The following is a 19,372-nucleotide window of genomic DNA, read 5'->3' as shown; positions in this document are numbered from 1 at the left end:
TGAAGATCTCCACCTGGAGTATATTCACTTCCTTTGCTTTCCTCATTATTTCTTCCAAACGGTGTTCACATGGAGAATAAAGATTTATTATAAGATAGGTAAGAAAGTAAATTGTGAGGAGGCCATAAGCATTCTGCAAAGGGATATAGATAGGTTAAGTGAGTGGGTAAAGCCTTTGGCAGATGTAGTATATGTGGGAAAATGGGAACCTGTGCACTTTGGCAGGAAGAATGGAAAAACAGCATATCAGGTTAACGGAAAGCGATTGCAGAACTCGGAGGTGCAGAGGGATCTGGGTGTCTTGGTACATGAATCAAGAAAAGTCAGCATGCCGATACAGCAAGTGATTAGGAAGGCAAAAGGAATGTTGTTGTTTATTGCGAGGGGAATGGAATATAAAAGTAGGGAAGCTTCAGTTGTTGAGACCACATCTGGAATACTCCTTTGTTAAGAAAAGATACAAATGCTTTCGAAATAGTTCAGAGAAGGTTCACTTGACTGATTCCTGAGATGGGGATTATCTTCAGAGACGGCAAGGACAGGTTGGGCCTCTATAAAATTTCTGGAATTAAAAAGTCTAATGATGACCGGGAAACCATTGTCGGTTTTCGGAAAAACACATCTGGTTCACTAATGTCCTTTAGGGAAGGAAATCCGCCATCCTTACCTGGTCTGGCCTACATGTGACCCCAGACCCACAGCAATATGGTTGGCTTTTAACTGTCCCATCAAGGGCAATTAGGAATGGGCAATAAATGTTGGCACAGCCTGCAACGCCCACGTCCCATGAACGAAAAATAAATAATAATAATACAGCAGCTTGTCTTTTACCTTCAAGGAGTTTGTTCTACATACAACTTAGTAGAGATACAAACTCCTTATGGTTCCCCACCTCAACTGTTCCAGCTGTGTTCATTTATACTCTTTTAGAGGTTGAGCCAATTATCATCATCTATCTTTCATAAGACAATTTAGCTTAACAATTGTAGCGCACAAAGACTCCATGAGACGAATATGGTGAAGTCGATGAGGCTTTATTAAGCGTGTCTGTTCCCCCGCAGCTCGATAGTAAACTGGCCTGCGGGGGAAGACACCGGCTTCTTATACTCCGCCTTCAGGGCGGAGCTTGAGGTCAACGGCCAACCAGGACCCGGGATCTGTCAGCCAATGACATTAGGGATTCCAGTCCCACATGACCCCCAACACATACTACCACACAATGCAATTGCCAAAGCCTGAACTTGGTTCTGTTTCTCTGAGTTCCTGCTGTTTCTGGCTGTATCCCTGCTTCTGGACCTCGTGTGTTATTCTGTACGCTGGCTGCATTTTTTTGGACTTTGAAGCCTGGACTATGGCAAGGGAGAATAGTGCTACGACCGGTTGGATGGAGGGTAAGAGGAGCCTGTTGCTACTGCCAGTTGCTTGCAGGGGAGAGAGAGGAGGGAGCTTGCCTGCCTGCAGCTGCCACACCTGGCACTCGTACTGCCCCGTGCTGCCTTTCCGCTTATCGGCTGGAAGTGCAGCACGGGGCGGATTTTGGTTGGCCTGTTGCTGGGCTGAAATGGAGTTTAGGACTTGATAATGTCCAGAAATTGGATGCCGGAACTGTGAGAGCAGCAGGGCGGTGGCACAATTGACGAGATGTACTGTCTGCACTGTTGTTCCATTTTAATTTTGGGGGATCATAAGGTTATTATTGTATTTTTGTTGTATATTGTTTGAGCTTTGTGTGCCTAGTGGCTGGGTGCTTGCCAGTTGTGGCCCTCCTGCTTCTGTGCACTGAGGGCTGAGGGGTCCCTGCTGGTGCTCGTGAGGGGAAGAGGTGTTCTCTCTCATCCGCCGTGCGCTGCCTTTCCTGTTCCGGTGCACTGTGCAGCTTGCGAGCATGTCTCCACCGTCGTGGGGCTGTTGCTGGAGCCGAGGGAGGGTGGGGGAGGGGAGCATGTGTTAGCTTGAGTGCTGGCAGCTTTGCCTTGTACTTAATTATGTGTTGAGTTCCTTGTGGTTGCTCTGTATTCTTTCTTCTTATTTTGTAAAGGGAGTTCTCTCTTTCTCTCTCCTGCCATGCTCCGTACTGGAGTGTCCTTTTCCGATGGTCTGTGGCTGCTTGTTTGGGCGTCTTTCTCTACCGTTGGAGAGGGAGGGGGGAGAGGTGGCCGTATGCTGGCTTTGCAGCTGGTGGTTTGTTTAAAGGAGCTGACTTGGGTTGAATTGGGCCTCCTCTTGGGAGGGGAGAGGTGTTCTCTCTCACTCCTGCACCGGTGTGTGTCCTTTTCCAGTGGTCTGTGCTGCGCGTTTGGCTGCCTTTATGATGGTGTGGGGCTACCATTGGGGCCAGGAGGCCTAGGAGGCTGGGGGAGGGGGGGGGGGTGCTGGCTTGAGAACTTGTGGTTTGTTTCTTGGTGTCTTGTAAATGCTTTTAGCATATTACTGATTTTCGTGGCCGTTTTTCGCATGTTGTTGATCCTTTTGCATTCTTGAATTGTCACTAAACTTAAAATATTTGCACTTGCTGATATATTAACAGACCAGACTGGTAAGGACGGCAGATTTACTTCCCTAAAGGAAGATCCCTAAAGGAACCTTGGGCTTTGACGAAAGCATGCTGATAGTTTCATATCATTATTAGTGAGACTAGCTTTGTATTCCAGATTACTTTATCAAATTTAAATTTCCCAGCTGCTATGGTGAGATATGAATGCATGTCTCGAAGGGTATTACCTGAGGCGTCTGGGTTACTAGCCCTCTCACATTGCCACCATGCCACCTTATCCTTAAGAGCACCTTTAACTTGGGGGAAGTGAGTGTTGCTTGAAGAGAGGTTGTGAGAGTTCAGGCAGAAAAAATGGTGATCGGAGACCGGTTTCAAGATGGCAGCAAGATTACCCTGGCGAGAGATAGCATAATAATAATCTTTATTCGTGTCACAAGTAGGCTTACATTAACACTGCAATGAAGGTGGTGTGAAAATGTGTTGCTGGACTTCGCACTCTTCTGAACTTGTGATACCAATTCCCTGCTGCGAGCTGAATTTTGTTTGCGGTGTTCCACTCTGCTCCTGATCGCTGGTTAACATAAACTGAAATGGGCCACGGATTATATGGAGTGCAGATTTACACCTCCTCCAAAATCCACATACCCATCGTTGCCAAACCGTTTGCTCTTATCCGGACCTGAAGGTGGCGCTGTTCATCACATTCCAGCAATCCTCACTCTTTAACACACGCAACTATTTCAATTCAAGTCTGAGTGACTGGTTGCCTTAAAGTGCCATCCCCACCTTCATTTACAAGTATGAGCCTCAGTAAACACGCTCGTCCCATGAGTCAGACTGCGTTAAGTGCCTCCTGAAATTAATTCCCAGGCGCATCAATATAACAGCAGAACGCTGCAAATTACAGTTTGTCGTTGTCTCCTCTGCCTGCAAAGGGCCTAAACAATCTCATTTTCAGCATTCCTCTCTGGCTCCATTATCTGCAATTTACAAGAGACTAGAGAAGAGTTTTGACTGTAAAATTGTGCAATTCCCATGAATTGATTCTCTTGGCGGTGATTAGGAAAGAAAGGGCTCGCATTTTTACAACACCTTTCAGCATTTCAGGATGTCGCACAATGAATGAAGAACCCTTGGCAGTGTAGTCACTGTTGTGATGCAGCAAATATGCCAACCAATTTGCACACAGCAAGATCCCATAGAGAGAAATATGACGACGACCAGGCAGTCTGCCCAAACCTGAAGTTTAGGAATTTCCTGAACCTCTCTGTCTCTTCCCCCCCCCCCCACTTTATTTGGAGGTGCTGGCGTTGGACTCGGGTGGGCACAGTAAGAAGTCTTACAACACCAGGTTTTTTTGGAATCACTAGCTTTCGGAGCTCAGCTCCTTCATTGGGTGTTCTTCATTAAGATAGGTATCCAAAACTAAGCTCGCTACATCCCAACGCAAGATAAATTCTACTCACCCATCAGCCTTGGCTTTCAGCACAATGCCTCAATCTTAAAATATGCATCCTTGGTTTTCAAATTCCCCTGTGGTAGCTCACCTCCCAATCCCTGCAGCCTCCTCCAGCCCTAATCTGCGCTCCTCAAATTCTGGCTTCATGTGCATGCTAACTTTAATTGCTTGACCACTGCCAGCCATCTAAACGTTTCTGCCTCTTGTGCCACTCTCTCCTCCTTCAGGCACTGTCTCAAGCCCTCTGACCCGTTTTGGGTCATAGATCATAGAATCATAGGTCATAGAATTTACAGTGCAGAAGAAGGCCATTCGACCCATCGAGTCTGCACCGGCCCTTGGAAGAGCACCCTCCACCCTCTCCCTGTAACCCAGTAACCCCACCTAACCGTTTTTCGAACACTAAGAGGAATTAGCATGGCCAATCCACCTAACCTGCACATCTTTGGACTGTGGGAGGAAACCGGAGCACCCGGAGGAAACCCACGCACACACAGGGAGGATGTGCAGACTCCGCACAGACAGTGACCCAAGCCGGAATCGAACCTGGGACCCTGGAGCTGTGAAGAAACTGTGCTAACCACCATGCTACCGTGCTGCCCACAAATGTGAATAAGATAAACAATTTATCTGGTTTAGCACAGTGGGCTAAACAGCTGACTTGTAATGCAGAACAATGCCAGCAGCGCGGGTTCAATTCCCGAACCGGCCTCCCCAAACAGGTGCCAGAATGAGGCGACTAGGGGCTTTTCACAGTAACTAATTGAAGCCTACTTGTGACAATAAGCGATTATTATTATTATTATTATTATTAATTTGCCCAGGGAAAGTGATGGGGAAGTCACCATAGTCCCAGAAGACCATAGACTGCTCTCCCTTTTTAACCTGGGGGCCACCACACCTCAAGCGATTGACAAGTTTGAGAAGGCCTTCATGGCAACCTCATCCAGGATGGGAATTGAACCCATGCTGTGCTCTGCATCACAAACCAGCCGTCCAGCCATCTGAGCTAACTGACCTGCCCTGGGGGTCGGGCTGCCTTAATATCCCAACTTAGCCTCGTGCCTCTTTTTGTCAGGTGATGTTTTGGTGAGCTGCCATGGTACCCTTTACTGCATTGTAGATGCTACATCAATGCAAGTTGTTGTTGTTGTTTTTATTGTTCAGGATATTTGGGTAAACATTCCTGGTGTTCTTCGAAATATTGTTCTAGGCTCCACCAGAGAAGGAAAAGGGGGCCTGAGATTAATGTGCTGTCTGAACGACTCTAATTGCAATTTTAAGAGGTTATTAAATCCCAGTGCACTTTGCTTTCTGAGAAATGTAGCTCTTCAATATTTTTAAAAGAACCTTCTTCGCTGCCTCCAAGTGTTTAATTCAGTGACATAAATCACACAATAACACTTCAAAATATCTGCAGGAGTGCAATTAATTATGACAAAATGACACATGCTCCCATCCTTTTGAAAATACCAGGTGAAGTAATAAAAATGGTGAATGCAGTTAAGCTAATGAAATTAGAAGCAGTGCGTTCAGCAAATGCACAGCGGACTCTTCATGTTCTGAGAAAAGAGATCTGAATTCAAGCAGAAATCTTAGCTGAAAGTTCCACCAGCTTCAGTCCAGGAGCACCTCTCCAAAAGCACGACTTTGGCAGCCTCACTCCACCGACTCCACAGACCCCACTGCCTGAACTCCTCTCCACCGACTCCACTGCACAAACTTCATTCCACACTCGACTACATGGACCCCCCTACACAGGCTCCACTGCACGGACCCTACTGCACAGACTCCACTCCATGGGTCCCGCTTCACAGATCCTACCCCACCGATTACACTTCTGGGACCCTGCTCCGCCACCCCCGCTCTGCCATCGGAACTGTGACTAGTCGAGGCTCCTATCCTCCTTCCAGGCCATGGCATTAGCAATGCTGCTGTTGTGGGATCATTGGGCTTCTGAAGTGGCAGCTTCTCTTGGTGTGGAACAGGGGCACTGTGGAGGATGGCTTCGCTTGTCCGAATCGGCGATAGACAAACCTTTATAGTGTTTGTTGTTTCCTGGCTGTTATGTCATGTTGGACTATGACATTGTGGGGCTCACTATGTGGGGTGGCAAGTATGACTACTTCACATACTTTGAAGAAGTGATGGCATTTCTTGGGGGCCTGGCAGCCCACTTGTCCACAACAATGTCATCACTACAAAGAGAAGCGAGGCAGCTATCGGTTCTGTCCCATTCCAGAGGGGGGGTTCTTTTCTATAAATTTAGAGTACCCAATTATTATTTTTTTTCCCATTTAAGGGACAATTTAGCGTGGCCAATCCACCTAACCTGCACATCTTTGGGTTGTGGGGGTGAAACCCACGCAAAAACGGGGAGAATGTGCAAACTCCACACGGACAGTGACCCAGAGCCGGGATTCGAAACCGGGTCCTCAGCCCCCCAGTACCAGTGCTAACCACTGCGCCACTATGCTGCCCACCATTCTAGAGGCTTGAGCACAACCTAGGCAGACACTCTGGTGCAGGGCAGAGGCAATTCGCAATGGCACTGAGAACGGTGGTGCCATTTTCCTGCTGGGAAGCTCAGCCGACCATGGCACTTTGGAAGAACAGCAGGTGAGTACTAAATTCAAACACTTGGAAGTGTCAACGTTCAGAGTTACTTGGACATCTAAAACAGGGGAATGAATTTTTTGGATGGGAGGGTTTTGTTTACCGCCATCCGAGGAGTTGGCAGGGAACATGCCCGCTCTTCGCTCGGGTAGAAGTCCCACAGCGGAGAGCTGCTGGTCAATTTGATCAGCCGGCAGCATTCCAGTCCCTGCAGCAACAGTGCTGCAGTGGACAGAAGAGGAAGTTCAAGAAGGTGTCGGAGAGGAAGTCCAGGAACTCGAGGCCCAGGTAAGTTCAGATAAGAGCGGGGAGGGTAGGGAAGGCCTTGTGGTGGGTAGTTGGCGGGGGGGGGGGAGGGGTGGCGATTAGGGAAGAGGCTGAGGGGGGAAGAGAGGTCCAGAGATGGCCGACTTCAGAAGGAGTTTCTGATGGATGTTCCCCCACCTGCCAGCTTAAAATTTCAGGCTGGGTGGGAAACGACTCTCAAGTGGCCACCAATTGCCCATAAAGGGCCTCAGCTGTGGCAAGGGCAGGCTCCCCGGCTGAGGCCTTGTCTGCTCCAGCAGAAAATCGCTGCGTGGCTGGGACGAGCAGGAACTAAGAGGGAATGCCATCCCTTCAATTTTACGCTCTCTTCCCTGCCTGCCCCACCCCGCTGCCTAAAAATCCGCCATGATGTGGTGATGCCGGCATTGGACTGGGGAAGGCACAGTAAGACCTCTTACAACACCAGGTTAAAGTCCAACAGGTTTGTTTTGAATCACTAGCTTTCAGAGCTCAACTCCTTCCTCACCTGTATGGGAGTGTAATATTTTGGCCATAGGGGCACAGTGTCAGGATAAGCAGCTGATCATTTGGGACTGAGAAGAAATGTATTCACTCAGGGAGTTGTGAATCTTTGGCATTCTCGACCACAGAGGATGTGAATGCCCCATCATTGAGTGAGTTTAAGTTAGGACAGATTTATTTTGATCTCTCAGAGAATCAAGGTATATAGGGAGCAGACAGCAAAATGGAGTTGAAGCCCATGGCCATCCATGATTACAATGAATGGCAGACTAGGATTGAGCGGCTGTATGATGTAGTCACCTCCGACTCCTTGTGGTCTTGTCTTCTATTGACTTCTTGTACAACATCTCTGTGGTAGGCTATATTAGGGGTGTTGCGGTACCTGGGTGGGATGTACCTTATACTGTACTATGAGTGGTAGAATCTGCCTGCTGGTTCCGCCCAGCAGGCGGAGCATAAGAGTCTGTGTTTCACCCACAGCAGCCATTCTGTACCGGAGCTGCTGGGGTAACTACTTGTTCATTAAAGCTTTCAATTGGACTACAATCTCGCTTCAGTAGTGATTGATTGTGCATCAATGCCTTCCTCAGCTAACACTGTGAAAAATGGATCGCGCAAATCTCCCAGCTCATTACTGCTTATGGGAGCTTGCAGTGCACAATTGGACGGCCATGTTTCCTATATGAAAATGGCGGATGCACTTTGAAACTATTTAATTGACTTAAATTGTTTGGAACATCCTCACAATGTGAATGCACATTCTTTCTTTCAATGAGAATACATTACTAATATTATGTTAACTTTCGTAGCATGTTGACAGAGTGCTTTTACAGAAAACAAATAATAGTAAGTGCTTGCAAGAGTGTGTAACAACATTAAATCCCAATTAAACTGAGAAACACCGCTTTATAAATGAATCTGCCGCTGACCAAAACAGTAGCAGAATAGAGCAATGATCTTCATGGAAGTAGACAGAAAATAGTTTGCAAATTGCTCCAATGCATGTAATTTATACCCCAGAGTATGGAGATAAAGGAATAAATCCTGTATCCCATAGGGTGATATTTATGCTGTATCATGCAGATTTAATGTAGTGTGCATTCATTTAAAACATCATATCTCAAAATAACTATTTCTGAGATAACTCACTGATTGTTCAATCAGAAGATTATGTATGGAGCATAAAGGTAGAATTGTGAAGAATTGGGCAGCAGATCGCCAAGCCCAACTGGGCTGAGCCAGTGTTTACGCTTCCGATGAACTTCCTCCCATTCATCTACATCGAACCCTTTCAATGTATCTCTTCCTCTCTCAGCCTTTCCACAACCTGACAGTGCATAGGTCAAACTTTCATCGAAAAATAAATGCTGCGGGTTGTTGGACATCTGAAATACAAACAGGAAATGCTGGAAGTACTCACCAGGTCTGGCAGCATCTGTGGAGAGAGAAACTGCGCTAACATTTCAGCTTAGTGATCCCTTAACCTGAAACATTGGGGCTGAGTTATATGAGGTGGAAGACCTCCTACAGCCCCTCCCCTCCCCCCACCCTCCCCCAACTCCGGCTAAAGAATAGACTAAAGAGCAGGACCTCTCTGGTTGTAATCTCACGACTGCTCCCAGTGCCACATGCTTGTGAACACAGAAATAAGAGAATAGCACAGATGAGTGTGCGGCTTAAGAGTTGGTGCTGGAGGGAGGGCTTTAGATTCCTAGGACCATTTCTGGGGAAGTTGGGACTGTACAAACGGGGTGGCCCACATCTGAACCAGGGTGGGACTAACATCCTTGCCGGCAGGTTTGCTAGTGCTGTTGGGAGGAGTTTAAACTAATTCAGCAGGTGGAGGGGACACAGATTGTTACCAGAATAGGGACACAGCATAATACAGTAAAGCTATCAAGTCAGAGGGAATACAATTGTATTAGGTTTCAAGGGAGTAAACAAAGCTGGATGGTTCCTTCTTTAATGTCAGGAGTATCACAGGTAAAACGGATGAGTTAAGGGTGAGGATGGACACATGGAAATATGATATAGTTGCTATCACAGGGACGTGATTGAGGGAGGGGCAGGATTGGCAGCTCAGCATCCTGGGATATAGAATCTTCAGGCGAGACAGAGGAGGGGGTAAAAGAGGAGGCTTTGCATTATTAGTGAAAGAGACAGTTACTGCAGCAAGGAGAGATGATATCTTGGAGGGGGGAATCAAATAAAGAGTTGTGGCTGGGAGTTAGGAATAAAAAAGGGGCAGCCACATTGCTAGATGTTTATTGTAGACTCCCAGATAGTCAGTGGGAAATTGAGATAGGATAAAGATTAACCTATCTTTACACACAGAGGTGTGTAAAGATAGGATAATTATATTAGGTGATTTCAACTTTTCCAACATTAATTGGGATAGTGGTAGTATTAAAGGCTTAGATGGAGTGGAGTTCTTAAAATGTACACAGGAGAACCTTTTATGTCAATGTGTAAAGGATCCAACAAGGGACGATGGAGTGCTGGACATAATTCTGGGGATCAGGTTTCCTAATTCCGGACAGGTAGTTGGTGTGTTGGTGGGGAGCATTTTGGTGATAGCGGCCACAACATGGCACAATTTAAGTTTGTTATAGACAAAGAAATAGACATGTTACAAAGAAAGGTTTTGGATTGGAGGAGAGCAGATTTTAGTCAAATAAGGCAGGATCAGGCCAAAGTAGACTGGAAAGAGTTACTTGTAGGGAAATCTACAGAAGAACAGTGAGGGCTGTTCAAAAATGAAATGGGGAGTGTTCAGACCCAACAGGTTCTCTCTCGGGTAATAGGAAGGAGTAACAAGCCCAGAGAACCATGAATGACCAGAGGTATTCAGCATACGACGATATGGAAAAGAGAGACTTTTAGCAAGTACAAGTGGAGCAAATCAGCGTAGGCATTTGTAGAGTGCAGAAAATGCAGGATGGTGCTTAGGAAAGCAATTAGGAGAGCAAAGAGGAAATATACGAGAGCTCTGGATGGCAAAAGTAAGGAAAATCCGTAGATATTCCATAAGTATATCAATGGGAAGAGGATAATCAGTGAAGGAGTAGGGCCAATTCGGGTCCAAGGGGGGAATTTGTGGGTATATTATTACTATTATTATTATTATTGGAGCCAGAGGACATTGGCAGGGTGTTGAATGAATACCTCACATCTGTCTTCACCCAAGAGAATGATGAGGTAGGTATGGAACTCAGGGAGAAAAAGACTATGAAGTTCTTGAGCAAATTGATATACGGAGTGACAAAGGGTGCAATTTAATGACCGGCGTTGCACTTAAGCAAGAGTGCGATGAGGCCGTTATATCGCGGGAGAGGCCAAAATCGAGAATCTCGCCTGGCGCTGATCTGTTTGTGATCTAACTGTCCCGCTCCCACTTGCGAGATCAGGAACCAATAATTACCATTAAAGCCCAATCTCCATATAATTAATGTGAGTGACCCCCTATCTAAAGGCCCTCGTGATCTAACAGCCTCCCCAGCAAGTGGTCCCGTGGGCACCAATTAGTACTCCATTTTGAAAATGGGAGGCTGGCGAAATGGCTGCAGCAGGGACCCATGGAGGTGAGTAGCCATCCCCACTGACTGCCCATAACTCCCACTGATCGCAGAGGCCTCTGGCCGCGCGGCTAAAGGCTACTGCCAATAGGAAATTGGCAATCATAGTTAAGTGAGCACGTCATATTTCCACAACCAGTGGGTGGAGGTGCGCACTGGGGAGGGTACCACAACCCGGTCTAGGTAACAAAGAACAAAGAACAAAGAAACGTACAGCACAGGAACTGGCCCTTCGGCCCTCCAAGCCCGTGCCGACCATGCTGCCCGACTAAACTACAATCTTCTACACTTCCTGGGTCCATATCCCTCTATTCCCATCCTATTCATGTATTTGTCAAGATGCCCCTTAAATGTCACTATCGTCCCTGCTTCCACCACCTCCTCCGGTAGCAGGTTCCAGGCACCCACTACCCTCTGTGTAAAAAACTTGCCTCGTACATCTACTCTAAACCTTGCCCCTCTCACCTTAAACCTATGCCCCCTAGTAATTGACCCTCTACCCTGGGGAAAAGCCTCTGACTATCCACTCTGTCTATGCCCCTCATAATTTTGTATACCTCTATCAGGTCTCCCCTCAACCTCCTTCGTTCCAGTGAGAACAAACGGAGTTTATTCAACCGCTCCTCATAGCTAATGCCCTCCATACCAGGCAACATTCTGGTAAATCTCTTCTGCACCCTCTCTAAAGCCTCCACATCCTTCTGGTAGTGTGGCGACCAGAATTGAACACTATACTCCAAGTGTGGCCTAACTAAGCTTCTATACAGCTGCAACATGACTTGCCAATTCTTATACTCAATGCCCCAGCCAATGAAGGCAAGCATGCCGTATGCCTTCTTGACTACCTTCTCCACCTGTGTTGCCCCTTTCAATGACCTGTGGACCTGTACTCCTAGATCTCTTTGACTTTCAATACTCTTGAGGGTTCTACCATTCACTGTATATTCCCTACCTGCATTAGACCTTCCACAATGCATTACCTCACATTTGTCCAGATTAAACTCCATCTGCCATCTCTCCGCCCAAGTCCCCAAACAATCTAAATCCTGCTGTATCCTCTGACAGTCCTCATCGCTATCCGCAATTCCACCAACCTTTGTGTCGTCTGCAAACTTACTAATCAGACCAGTTACATTTTCCTCCAAATCATTTATATATACTACAAAGAGCAAAGGTCCCAGCACTGATCCCTGTGGAACACCACTGGTCACAGCCCTCCAATTAGAAAAGCATCCTTCCATTGCTACTCTCTGCCTTCTATGACCTAGCCAGTTCTGTATCCACCTTGCCAGCTCACCCCTGATCCCGTGTGACTTCACCTTTTGTACTAGTCTACCATGAGGGACCTTGTCAAAGGCCTTACTGAAGTCCATATAGACAACATCCACTGCCCTACCTGCATCAATCATCTTAGTGACCTCCTCGAAAAACTCTATCAAGTTAGTGAGACACGACCTTCCCTTCACAAAACCGTGCTGCCTCTCACTAATACGTCCATTTGCTTCCAAATGGGAGTAGATCCTGTCTCGAAGAATTCTCTCCAGTTACATGTGCATGCCTGGGGCACTGGATGTGGAGTCCGGTGAGCAGGGGCCCCTGCTGCGGCCGGTGGTGCATGGACAAGGCATGCCGAGGGGGTGGGGTGGAGGGGAAATGTAGGGACTGGAGGGACCCGGGATGGAAGATACTACTGGTTGTCAGTCTCACACCCTCTCCCAATTCCTTACAGACAGTACATGGCATGGTCGATATCTTGGATCCCATGGAAGCTGCCCTTGTGGTGCTGCTTGCAGGCCAGGCGGCAAGACACTGGAGAAGGCAGCAGGAGCAGCATCGATAGATACTCCTGCCGCGCATCCTGTGAACCCGGCCGTCCAACAGGCCAGGGAGGAACCCAGAGAGGGAGGCCTGCGACAGCCCAAGGTGCGCAGGCATCGCTGGTCTTTCGAGCCAATGGTGGACAGCATGTGCCGCAGGAGGCTCCGTCTCACGTGGCATCACGTGGAGGAGAAGGACCTTGAATGGTAGCAGTGATGTGGGCCGTTCGTTCCATGCGGAGACTGGAGAAGCTGAGGTTATTCTTCCTGTAGTGGGAAAGGGTAAGGGAACTTTGGCAACTCTGGTTTGCCAGAGTACGTGGGTGGGATTCTTCATCCCGCCAGCCAGCCAATGGGGTTTCCCATTGTGGGCACCCCCATGCCAACTGAAATCCACGGGCGTGAGTGCACTGCCGGCGAAACGAAGGATCCCGGCATCAGAGAATCCAGCCCCTGACCTTTGACCATGTCGCAGTTGATCACGGCCGTTCGATCCTGTGGCATCATTCATGCGATGTTTGATCACATGACATTTTTTGGTGCGATGTTTGCTGCTGGTTGAAAGTGTCATTACATTTGTTTTTGCACACTGGGTGGTCACATGACAACATGAGGGCGTGGCTACAGAAAGGGTCATGTGACGGGAGCCTGGGAGTTCTCGCGGAGCGCAGGCAGAGCGCAAGCATGGAGTAGCTACTCAGCGAGTGAATAAAGTGTAGTTTGTCACAGGCCCTCGTTGTCGGTGTTTAGGAACTCAGCACAATTACAGTTTTGGTTGCCGTCCAAGTTCCAAATGAAATGTTTCACTCATAGTTTATAATTCGATGTAGAACATAATTTATAAATCTAAAAACACAATAGGATAGAAAGATTTAAGGGTAAGTAATGCTTGAACAAAAGAATTACTTCTCTGAACTGGACGGAGAAATACGAGCCAGCGAAACTTTGTGGGAATTTATTGTAACACTGGAGGCACACAAGGCAGTGAATTGAGCAGGAAGGCGCGGGCTGAAGACTCCATCGCCTTCTCAACTTACCTCTGATTAAGTCTGGGACAGAAGGATCGTGGACAGCCTTATTCCTGCCTTGAAACGATTAGGGGCCCTAAACTAGCCACTTAAGGGCTACTTCAGGGCTTCATCCTGCCACTGTTTGTATTCAATGGCATATTGGCTTTGTAAACCTTGGTGGGTATCCCTGTGGCGTGGTGCAAGGGGTAGTCCCTTCTACTTGGGCAATGGAGTTACCTGTAGGGGGCACCGGCCACCCACTGGTGAGAATCTTTGCCTTCCCTAAATGCTGACTATCCCTCACCTCCCTCGGCAGGACCTCCCTGACATGCCTGCGTGACTTACCTTCACTCCAGCCTCCAGTTGGTGGGGAATCACCTTCTTGAACCGCTGCAGTCCATGTGGTGTCGGCAAACTCACAGTGATGTAAGGAAGGTAGTTCCAGGATTTTGATCCAGTGACAGTGATGGAACGGCAATATGGCTCCATGTCAGGGTGACGTGGGGTTTGGAGCGGAAAAGGTTCCCAGCCTCTGAGCAGTTCTTGCAGTCCACAATGTCAAAGAATCATAGAATTTACAGTGTAAAAGGAGGCCTTTCGGCCCATCGAGTCTGCACATGCCCTTGGAAAGAGCACCCTACTTAAGACCACACCTCCTCTTATCCTCTTAACTCACCCTAACTTTTTGGACACCAAGGCACAATTTAGCATCTTTGGACTGTGGGAGGAAATCAGAGCACCCGAGGAAAGCCACGCAGACACGGGGAGAAAGTGCAAATTCCACAGTCACCCGAGGCCGCAATTGAACCCGGGTCGTTGGATTAGATTGGATTGGATTTGTTTATTGTCACGTGTACCGAGGTACAGTGAAAAGTATTTTTCTGTGAGCAGCTCCACAGATCATTAAGTACATGGGAAGAAAAGGGAATAAAAGAAAATACATAAAAGGGCACACAACATATACAATGTAACTACATAAGCACTGGCATCGGATGAAGCATACAGGGTGTAGTGTTAATGAGGTCAGTCCATAAGAGGGTCATTTAGGAATCTGGTGACGGTGGGGAAGAAGCTGTTTTTGAGTCTGTTTGTGCGTGTTCTCAGACTTCTGTATCTCCTGCCCGATGGAAGAAGTTGGACGAGTGAGTAAGCCGGGTGGGAGGGGTCTTTGATTATGCTGCCCGCTTTCCCCAGGCAGCGGGAGTTGTAGATGGCGTCAATGGATGGGAGGCAGGTTCGTGTGATGGACTGGGCGGTGTTCACGACTCTCTGAAGTTTCTTGCGGTCCTGGGCCGAGCAGTTGCCATACCAGGTTGTGATGCAGCCCGATAGGATGCTTTCTATGGTGCATCTGTAAACGTTTGTAAGGGTTCATGTGGACATGCCGAATTTCCTTAGTTTCCTGAGGAAGTATAGGCACTGTTGAGCTTTCTTGGTGGTAGCGTCGACGTGGGTGGACCAGGACAGATTTTTGGAGATGTGCACCCCGAGGAATTTGAAACTGCTAACCATCTCCACCTCGGCCCCGTTGATGCTGACAGCGGTGTGTACAGTACTTTGCTTCCTGAAGTCAAAGACCAGCTCTTTAATTTTGCTGGCATTGAGGGAGATTGTTGTTGCTACACCACTCCACTAGGTTCTCTATCTCCCTCCTGTATTCTGACTCGTCGTTATTCGAGATCCGGCCCACTATGGTCGTATCATCTGCAAACCTGTAGATGGAGTTGGAACCAAGTTTGGCCATGCAGGCATGTGTGTACAGGGAGTAGAGAAGGGGGCTAAGTACGCAGCCTTAAGGGGCGCCGGAGTTGAGGACTATTGTGGAGGAGGTGTTGTTGTTCATTCTTACTGATTGTGGTCTGTTGGTCAGAAAATTGGGGATCCAGTTGCAGAGTGAGGAGCCAAGTCCTAGGTTTTGGAGCTTTGATATGAGCTTGGCTGGGATTATGGTGTTGAAGGCGGAGCTGTAGTCAATAAATAGGAGTCTGATGTAGGAGTCCTTGTTGTCAAGATGCTCTAGGGATGAGTGTAGGGCCAGGGGAATGGCATCTGCTGTGGACCGGTTGCGGCGGTATGCGAATTGCAGTGGATCAAGGCGTTCTGGGAGTATGGAGGTGATGCGCTTCATGATTAACCTCTCGAAGCACTTCATTACAACTGAAGTCAGGGCCGCGGACGGTTGTCATTGAGGCACGTTGCCTGGTTCTTCTTTGGTACCGGTATGATGGTGATCTTCTTGAAGCAGGTGGGGACATCGAAGTGAAGTAGGGGCAGGTTAAAGATGTCCGCGATTTACCTCTGCCAGCTGGTCCGCGCAGGCTCTGAGTGCACGACCAGGGATCCCGGGATCCCGTCCGGGCCCGTCGCCTTCCGAGGGTTCACTTTCAGGAAGGCCGATCTGACTTCGGAAGTTGTGATGGTGGGTATGGGTGATTTATGGGCTGCTGGGGCACTCGACAGCGGATTGTTGGTTACCTGCTCGAACCGAGCATAGAATGCATTGAGTTCATCGGGGCCGGGTGCGCTGCTGCCAGAAATACTGCTCAGCTTCGCTTTGTAGCCCGTTATGTTGTTTAGTCCTTGCCATAACCGCCGAGAGTCTGTCTGTGACTCTAGCTTGGTTTGATATTCTCTCTTGGCATCTCGGATGGCATTGCGGAGGTCGTACCTGGATTTCTTGTATAGGTCAGGGTCACATGTCCTGCAGGCTGTCTTGAACGCCTCAGATCTGTCCTTCAGTAGGGAGTCAATATCGCGATTGAGCCATGGTTTCCGGTTGGGGAATGTACGTACTGCTTTCTTCGGCACGCAGTCGTCCACACATTTGCTGATGCAGTGTGTGACGGTGGTGGCATACTCATTTAAGTTGCTCGCTGAGTTCTTAAATATGGACCAGTCCACTGTCTCTAAGCAGTCACGTAAGAGCTCTTCCGTCTCCTCTGACCAGCACTGCACAACCTTCTTAGCTGGATTCTCCCGCTTGAGTTCCTGCTTGTATGCCGGGAGAAGGAGCACCGTCTTATGGTCTGATTTCCCAGTTTGGTCTGATTGGCACTGTGAGGAAGCAGTGCTAACCACTGTGCCACCATGCCACTCACTATTCCATGTAATAAAACTGGAATTTGCCTTTCTCAGTCACCTCAAGCCTCTTAACACAATTATCAATGGATGAAATTATGTCACGTGATTCCAAAATCCCGGCAACATGCTCTGAACTCACTGTAATGAAAACAGGTTTTGACTTATTCAGTCACCATAAAGCAATGGACCTAATTATACTCCACTGCATCTGAAAGAAACACGAGTCAGACGCTGTAGGTCTAACCCCCTTCTAGCATTTGAGCATTTAATTCAAGGGAACACCTAATTGCAGCGCCTAGAGAGAGTACAGTCCTTCAGATGAGCTACTTAACTGAGGCACTGTTTACATTGATCACCAATTCATGGAGGTGTTGAAATCCCCTACTGACCAAGTCAAAAATAGAGAGATCCTGCCATACCCCCCAGCCATCATGCACATGTTCAAAGTGTGAACTTGCCCCATCCCCTTGTGAAAATGTTTGGGGTTAGATTCTTTCAGTTCACTTAAGCATACTAGAAGTTTTATACCCAGGTCCCTGTCCTTTGCAGTCAGAAGGAGCATATCCACATGTTGCATATTTTATGACCAAACAAAACCTTAGGGGAAAGTTGCTCCCTGGTTCATTTTCAATGGCAACACCTTGACCAATCAAAGTCGACCCTGCCTGATTTGATGCAAACAAAAACTTGGTGGTTAACTGTACCCTGGTGCATTTGACTTTGAATAATCTGAATCCACTTGCCAACTAATCAGCACTCTCTTTTTATACATTATAAATTGTTGTTCCCTTAACAATTGGTATTATTGTGCGTCTATCCTGATGAGTGCAGGGCAAAAAGATTTGACAGCATTTCTCTTTTTTCCAGAACACCTTGTCACTGTTTCAGTTCAAGTGCTGTTGAAAACCTGATTCATGCCGTTGTTACCCCTAGACTTGACTTCATCTGCACTCTTTGATTTCTCCTCTTGTCTTAACCTGTGACTTTGCAACCTCGTTACTACACAATCTGGAAAACTCCCAGGATATTCATCCTTCAACACTTCAGTTGTCTGATTTTCTGCTGGCTTATCAACAACAGTAGGCACCACTCCCACCTGCGATCCAGCTATATCATTACCCAAGATAAACTATATTCCTGGACAAGATAGTTTCTCATTACTCCTACTACCACTTCACCACTTTTCACTGGACTTTCCAACCTTACCTTATATAATGGAACACTACTCCTCTCACCCTGAATTCCACATATTACCACCTTTTCTGGCAACATTCTTCCCAAACTACATAACTCCTCATTTCTTACCATTGAAGATTGACTAGCTCCCGTATCTCTTAAAATTGTGGCTTCTTTACCTGCTCCTCCTGATACACATGAGTAAACTTTACCCACAGAAGTAAATTCTTTCAGAGATCTGGCACCTTCTTATCAATCACCTCTTGATCAGGCTGTACAATTGTTTGCCCCTCCTTCACTTCGCTTGGGCTTTTCTTTACCGCTTTAACAAACCCCACTGTCTTATCCTGTTTTGCCACATCAGTCTTCCCAGTGCTTATCTTTAACCACCAACACTGTGACTTTACATGACCTAGTTTATTAGTGAAAACATTTGAAACTTTTCATTTCTTTTCCACCCTCCTGGATTTCTTATTAAATCTGAGTTACACTATCTTTATTATCTCCCATCAGATCACCTTTACTTTCACCACTTGAGTATTTCTCATGTCTCCAGTTTCTATCCCTCACAGGCTGAAACTGATGTCGGAAACCAAGCTTTCATTTATGAACTAATTGCTAATCATCTGCCATTTCTGCTGCTAACCTCGCAGTTTTAACCCTCTGCTCTTCCACATGAGTTCTCACTACATCAGGAATTGAATTTTCAAACTCCTCCAAAAGTATTATTTCTCTGAGTGCTTCATATGTTTGTTCTATTTTCAAAGCCCTTATCCACCTATCAAAATTACTCTGTTTGATCCTTTCAAACTCCATGTATGTTTGACCAAATAATTTCCTTAAATTTCTAAACCTTTGTCTGTAGTCTTCAGGCACTAGTTCATGTGCACCTAAGATTTTTTCACCTCCTCATACGTCCCAGATACCTCCTCCGGTAGTGATGCAAACACTTCACTAGCTCTACCTATCAGCTTTGTTTAAATCAGTAATACCCACATGTCCTGTGGCCATTTCATTTGTTTAGCTACCTGCTCAAATGAAATTAAAAAGTCTTCTACCCCCTTTTCATCAAACCTTGGCAATGCTTGGAAATATTTAAATAGATTCCCACCAAACCTTCAACTTTGACGCTCTTTCTCACTATCCTCATCACTATCATCCAACTGTACATTTCCCTTTATGTCTGCCAATTTTCACTGACTGTCATGGTTCCTGGCCATTTTCTGAAGTTCAAACTCTCTCTCTTTATCTTTTTCCCTGATCTGTATCTCCCTTTCTCTTTCTTTTTCTTCTGCTCGGGCTATTCTTTCCTTTCTCCTTTATTCTCTCTCCTTTTCTTTTTTCTCTCTAACTCT

The sequence above is a fragment of the Scyliorhinus torazame genome, chromosome 3 (assembly GCF_047496885.1).
Source record: "Scyliorhinus torazame isolate Kashiwa2021f chromosome 3, sScyTor2.1, whole genome shotgun sequence".
Taxonomy (NCBI): Eukaryota; Metazoa; Chordata; class Chondrichthyes; order Carcharhiniformes; family Scyliorhinidae; genus Scyliorhinus; species Scyliorhinus torazame.
This window is presented reverse-complemented; position numbering follows the sequence as displayed.